Source organism: Capricornis sumatraensis, chromosome 14 (genome assembly GCF_032405125.1).
Source record: "Capricornis sumatraensis isolate serow.1 chromosome 14, serow.2, whole genome shotgun sequence".
NCBI classification, from domain to species: domain Eukaryota; kingdom Metazoa; phylum Chordata; class Mammalia; order Artiodactyla; family Bovidae; genus Capricornis; species Capricornis sumatraensis.
This window is the reverse complement of record NC_091082.1, coordinates 62,459,547-62,466,654: the sequence shown is the minus strand read 5'-3', so window position 1 is coordinate 62,466,654 and position 7,108 is coordinate 62,459,547.

Below are 7,108 nucleotides of genomic sequence, written 5' to 3'. Positions count from 1 at the left end.
TGTTAGATAACTTTGTTGCTTAGAAATATTATGCTATCCTTAGAAACTGAGGATAAGGAGGCATAGTTGGTCCTTGCTATCAATAAATATCATCCAAGGGGAAGCTAAAATGTTCCTGTCATCTCTTTGATAGCTACCACCAGAATCTTACTTTACCTTTAAATGCTTTACTATTTCCTGGGGGGTCAAACCCAAGAATTTTCCAAAGAGAAGTATATGCTACATTATTAGCTGTATGAAGAAGTGATGAGAAGGGGGAAATCGTCCTGGATTCTGGCCTCTGAGTCCAGTGTGATCTGCTTTTCACAGTGACCAGTGGGAAGGCACAGTGCCAGGGACGGGAAGATGGGAGACAGCTGTCACCCATCATGTAAGCACCATTGAGAACAGCTGGACAGATTCTTTGAGACTATGTCCATCTGAAGGAAACCACATTTTGACTACCTTGACTTTTCTGTCTTTGAACCCTCTGTCTTTTCTTCTCAGACACAGAGCGTAAGTGGATCCCACCTGAAATTATAAGAAGCCAGGAAGTCTAAGTGGCTTGCAGGATCCTATCAGTTTCTCAACCAGGGACTGAACCCTGGCCCTCAGTGGTGAAAGCATGAAGTTCTGACCACGGGTCGACCAGGGAATTCCCCAAGTGTTCTTTCAGCGCACTTCTCCCTTTACTCGCTTGTGCTGACAAGCCAAAAATTGAGAGTTCTGATGTTAAGATTTCTTAAAGGAGAAGCCAATGGTTCCTGACTTATGTGGCAGATCTGTTTAAGTTCTGCCATTATATTGCAAAACAATGCAATAGGCTACAACAGTGAACACAGACCATAAAGGATGAAAAGTGAACGTACTGAGACTTTTTTTTTTGGCCTACAGTTTGGGTATGTTTTCTTTTGTTGTGAGTAAGGGAATGGGGCAGGGTGGTGAAACTGCAGTCAGACCAGTTTCTGTTTAGCTCTTTCAGAAAGGATTTCTTAGAGGTTTAAGAGGAATCAGCAAGCCAATCAGTAGGACAGAAGAATTTGGCTGCTTAGTCCTGACAGAGAATTCCTGATAGGGAATTTGTTTCATTACTTGTGTAAAATATAGTAAAAGTTCATATATATACACTTTACCGTTAATTACTTCCCCTTCCCCTCCTCTACTCTCCTTCCTCTAAATCTTAAAATCCAGTGCGATGTGATCTGCATAAAGTTCAACAACATTTCACAGTACTCTACAAGGTTTCTCAGTATGAGAACCCTAATGGGCTTCTCTCTGGATGCAGACAAGTCTCAAAGGCTACTACTGCTTTACTATTCCACCCAACGAAAGGAAGCCTTCTCAGATCTTCTAAGGCATAGGAGGCATTTCTGACATTGCAGCATATACATGCTAAGCAAATAAGTCAGGCCTAAATGTTATTTTAATGAAATGTCAGAGTCTGATGCTAATTCAGTCCTCTGCACTTACAATCTTTCCTTCCACCCACTTGTTTCTTCTCAAACACACCACCTATTTGAAATTTAAATTATCGATTATTTGCAGGCAGTATAGAAATGAAAGTTTCCACAGTGCCAGCAGTCTCTCAGATGAGACCGTCACATTTGACCTTGCTCTTAAACACAAATCTCTTTCATGAATTAGAAATCACTTGGTAGTTTATTAGTTTGAATGGTGGCTCTCACTTTTTAAAGGATAATCAAACAGTCCTCCTCTCCTCATTACCACACTGAGGTTGCCATGGGCAGGTATTTTACACCTGGGTGGGTGAATGAATTGACAATATGAAAACTTGTTTGGGAATTACTAGGTTAAGTCTTTGACATCCTAGAACAAAGCTGCTAAAAGGATTCATTTCACATTTCATGTAAAACTCAGAAATATTTATGCCTTAGCTAGTGCATTTAATTCACAAAGGAACATGGAAAAGTGAAAGTCACCGTACACTGAAATCCCACTTAGAAGATAGGCTAAGGGACAAATAATCAACTACATCACCATCACACCAGGAAGAACCCTTCTATTTCTTCATTAACAATGCTACCTGATTATTTTACAAATAAAAATCACCCTAGGTGGCTTGGGCCTGGCTCTTTTAATAAGTTCAAGTGCTCTATTTTAGCTAGCAGAGTTTTAAAAATCTCCACTTAAATCACATATGAAAGGGAAAGAGGATTTTAGGGAGCAGACTCAGAAAATGTCTTTTGCTGACTTGTGCAGGCTTTGGTACAGAGAGAAAACTGGGTGCATGGCAACAGCTCTCTGCCGAACGACTCTGAGGACAAATGGATGGTCTATTTTACCACCTGAGCCATGGCCCGTGCCAAGTTTTAACCGCCAAGCCATGCCTGTGATACTGATAAAGGTACCTATGACAAAAGACAACTGGGTAGAGGTTATCCTGCCACAGACCATTCAGGACCACCTAGAAAATGATTCTCAACCTTGGCTGCCCATTAAAATCACCTGAGGAGCTTTTAAAGCCCAGGCGGCACAGCCAGCCAATTAAACGTGCATGTCCGGAGGGGGCCCTAGGTGGCAGTCATTTTGTAAAAGCCCCAGGTGATTCTAATATGCAGCCAAAATTGAGAACTACTTGCCGAAGTCAACTAGCTTTGTAGTATTTTAATAGAAAGCATTAAAGTCACTGTTCACCCAAGCCATATAGAAGATAAGACTCTATGCTTCCTCCCAGATTCACAGGTTGATTTCAACATGCCTCCAAGAAATGATCTAGGCATCTCTCACTTTTTTTGTTTGTTTTGTATTTCAATAAATCACTTTGGCTATAAAACAGACTGCATGGCTGACAGTGTATTATTGACTTAGGTAAGACTGCACCTTAAGTATGTGTTTGTAGCAAAACAGCTGGGCACAGGTCTAGGCCAAGACTCTGGGCACAAACAAAAGATAAGCCAGAAGGAAGAATCTTCCTAAGCAGGAGTTAATTCCTGAGTCTAAGCTTTCAGTAGCATGGCTTATAGGCTGACAATTATTCTATAGTTAGAAAAAAAATAGCTGTGGTGAATAGATTCACATGATTTTAGTATCTCATCTCCTGACAGAATTCATACTGTTACACGGATGAAGGTTACTACTGGGCTGGCCAACCCAATACATCAGTCGTCACCAATGAGTACTGCTTATTGAATTTGGAATTTCACACTGTCAGTACTGTCACTTGCCCTATACCGTCAACAGGAAAAGTAAACACTTATCAGTTAGTACCTAAAACATAGATGTGAAACTCTCAAAGTCTGCAAATGGATCACTCTCGTTTTCACTCCTAACTAGCGAGTCCCTGTTTGGACATTACAACCAGCTATTCTAACTAGTGGATTTGAATGAAAAGGTGGAAAGCATTCTGGGATATTTCTGAAAGGCCCAAAGTCCCTTCTCAGCTGTAACAAATATTCAAAAGGTAGGTAACCTGATCTGGGTCAGTGGACTAGTGTGCCCCCAACAGCAAATCAGCTGAGTGCTCCAACTGCATTTAAAGATTAGGTGGTCTGCCTAGTGGCATTTACTACCGAAACTGATATTTCCTGACACCCACAATAGGCCATCCTAACTATTATAACATTCTTGGCATTATAAAGAGAAGAATTTCAGCGTGTCTAAAAGCAAAATAGGTCATCCAAAAATCCAGGTCATGCAAAACTGCATGTCAAGATACTGGCAGAAGGCTCAACATCAGGAAAATATGGTTGATATTCCAGTCCCCAAAATGGGCTGCAAATGGCAATTAAAAAATAAAAAAAGCTCAGGATTCAAACAAAATTTTCACATCATTAAAAGGAATTGAGTGCATCATTAAAAACAGCAGAAAGACTCCACTTCCAAGGGCTACTCTTGCCAAACAGAGGCCAGTGGATAAAAGCACTAAACCCAAGTGTTCTGACACTGATTTGGGCAACGAAACCAAACATTAACATGTGAAGATGACAAGGAGACGTGAGATACTGCAACCTCTATATTCAGGTCTGGCTTTCCTTTGCTTGCTACAGAAAGCTATACTTTCTTCAGCCAAGTGCTCAGAGGTAGAGGAGCTAAAGCGAGTACAAAAGAGAATGAGGTGGACAGTGGCTGAGGAATCCAGCCTCCTGCATAAGGGGCTACAGGGCAAACTTGGAATATTCTCTCTTTAATGGGAGGTAGAATTTTCTACACTGACTTATCTGCCTTCATCAGACATTTTTTTCTCACACACATACATACTATCACATACATATAGCGGGCAATTCATAATGATATTGCAACTTGCAGTGACTGCACACCTATTCCAATAGATATTTTCAACCTAAATTTTATATTAACCCCTAGCTTTTCTCTGGTAGATGCAAGCCAAATTTGTTCTTTTGAGAGCCCTCCTTTTGCCGGGCTTCTAAACATACATTTCACTTTAACGCCTACATCTTTTGTCACTAAAGAACAGCTGCACTAAGTGGGTGCAAAGTGTTATAACATCTTTATAAATACAAAGTGCAAGAAATAATTTTCTTAGCCAAAATACAAAGCAACTAAAAGCTCTCATAGCCTACTATGCCAAGAAATTGATTTTTATAATCAATGATACAGCTAACAAAATGCTTCTAAAGCTACCAAGGTTATAGTGGATGAGTAAATATATTTATAAACATACATTTATGAAAAAAAAGATATTAAGAAAATAGCCAAACTTCCCACAAAAGTTATTTGCATGAACTATCTTTAGTATACCACTCTGTGTTCAATGCACATGCATATACAATTGAATTATATTAGTGTTATTTTTATTGGCCCACTTTTCCAAAAAGAAAACAGGCTCACTTTTCAAGTTACATGATTTAAAATCATTTTTGTAAAAATAGCAAATACCATATAAACTTTACATATCTTTGCTATCTGACTGATAGCCATTCTCGAAGTGGATTTCAGCCACACTCTTATTGACCCCTGCTTTAGCTTCTTGGCTTCCAGAGGAAACACATTTTAAGCTTTGTTCCCTGTGTTGTAATTTGGTTTTTGTAATAGCTCTTTTAAGAACCACTAGAGTTAGGATTCTGTTAATTTACAGGAAACTCAGTAGATCATCTTCAAATATGTCAAGAACATCTGCTTTAAGATGTGCTAAATACAGAAATCTAAACCATAGTAATTTCTCAGGTAGTTGTTATTAGCTTTAATGGTTTAGACTTATGATGCTGAAAAGAAAAAATAAGTATTCTGTCAATCTACAGGTTCCCTTTTTTGTCCTCTTTTCCAATTTGAGACCATAGTACAGTTGACCCTTGACCAATATAGGTTTGAACTGCATGAGTCCACTTATACCCATGTTTTTTTCAATAGTAAATGCTGCATTACTACACCTCCAGCTGTTGGCTGAATCCCTAGATACAGAGGAACCTCAGAAACGGAGGCCCAACTATTAAGATATAGGTGGATTTTCCACTTGCAGAGGGTTGCACCCTAACTCTCACATTGTTCAAGAGTCAACTGTACTTAAGCTTCGGTGCAACCACCAGATGATTTCAAATTTAAGAGTCAGAGAATCTAGAGGAGGGCCCAAAGGGCTATAAGATACTGAACGAGAGGCATCTTCATAGATTATCAAAGATTTTTCAAGTAACCAGTATTTTTGCTATGAGCTTCTTTGCTGCAAACATTTTTGCACCATGACTAATTGGCCATAAGACAATTTTGCCACAAAAGATAAAATAACTGGGTGACAGGTTTTGCTTTGATAGTTTGGTTTTGACAGGCATGTCTCCCAGTTAGTGACATTACTGATGGTTTTATTGAGCTGACAGATGACGACGATTGGCCCCATGAGTTGGTGTCTTATTTTGAAACACACTACACTGGAGGATAAACAGGCCAAAAGTCTCAAAGGTGCAGAGCTGAACCCACATTTCCTACACAACTATGGAAAGTATGAACAGACGTATGACAAGATGCCAAGAACAATAGTGCAGAGGCTTTCATGACGCAATACAAAGCATGGTTACGAATACGCATCCTGGTTATTTGGAAACTGACACCTCTCTCAATGAAAGAAGAAGTTTAAGAAAAAAGAAAATGCACAGTGCTGATGAGGAGATGATCAAAATACTCAATACTAAGAATGAAAGACCTGGAAGACAAGCACTTAGGTCCAACACACCAAATACGAAAATCAAGTTATTTGTGCAGGACTGCCATGAACCACACACATTTTAGATGTATTCAAATGTTTTGTAATTTGCTTTTAAGTTTTTTAAAAACACTGTCATTCATTCATCGTGTTTCATTTTGTCCCCTTTAATATCCCTCTTTTATTTTTTACTATTTTATCTTTTACGGGAAAATTGCCTTGCAGTGAATTAGTAATTAAGGTGAAAATGCCTGCAGCAGAGATGTCTATGGCGAAGATTCTTAGAGCAAAAGTACCTAGAACCAATTTTTCATTCCCTGGGAATATATTTTCAAAGGTTTTCTCTGTCACAATGGGCAGACTTTGAGGTACAGCAGAGTGCAAAATGTTAAGGCTCACTGATTCTTATTCATCAAAATTTGCCCCAATCATTATGATAAAATCTAATTAATCCGGATGCCTAAATGACTCAAACATACCATACCTGGTTATTCAACCACAAATGCCAAAGTCCTGTTTTCCCATCCCAGGATTTCTAGAGTCCTAAATTAAGTTTTCAGCCCTGAGTACCCTTCTTATTTCCTGTATTTGTGATTCCTGAGGCCTGACCCGAGAACAGAGATCCCTTCAACTATATAATCTAATTGGGATTGACCAACAAGAAGCCCTCACAACTAAATCTCTAAGAAACCACTGCAGATGGAATGGATAGATAACATCAAACCTTTCTTCTCTTAGAAAGTTGATCTGGGGATGATCATTTTTCCAACAGAATTTATTCTTTGCCCTTATTTCTTCTGAAAGCAATAAAGTCCTTTTATAAGCCAGCAGGAGTTAAAGCATCCTAAACTTGACAAATCTAACCCCAAATCATAACACTTCAATGATCTATCATTTCAGACAACAAAAGCCAGTAGCAACTGATAATTTTTAAAGGATTAACAACTATAAAATGGAGCAACAGTATCCAAAATGGAAGGTAATATAAATGGAATGAACCTCTTCTCCAGCACAAAT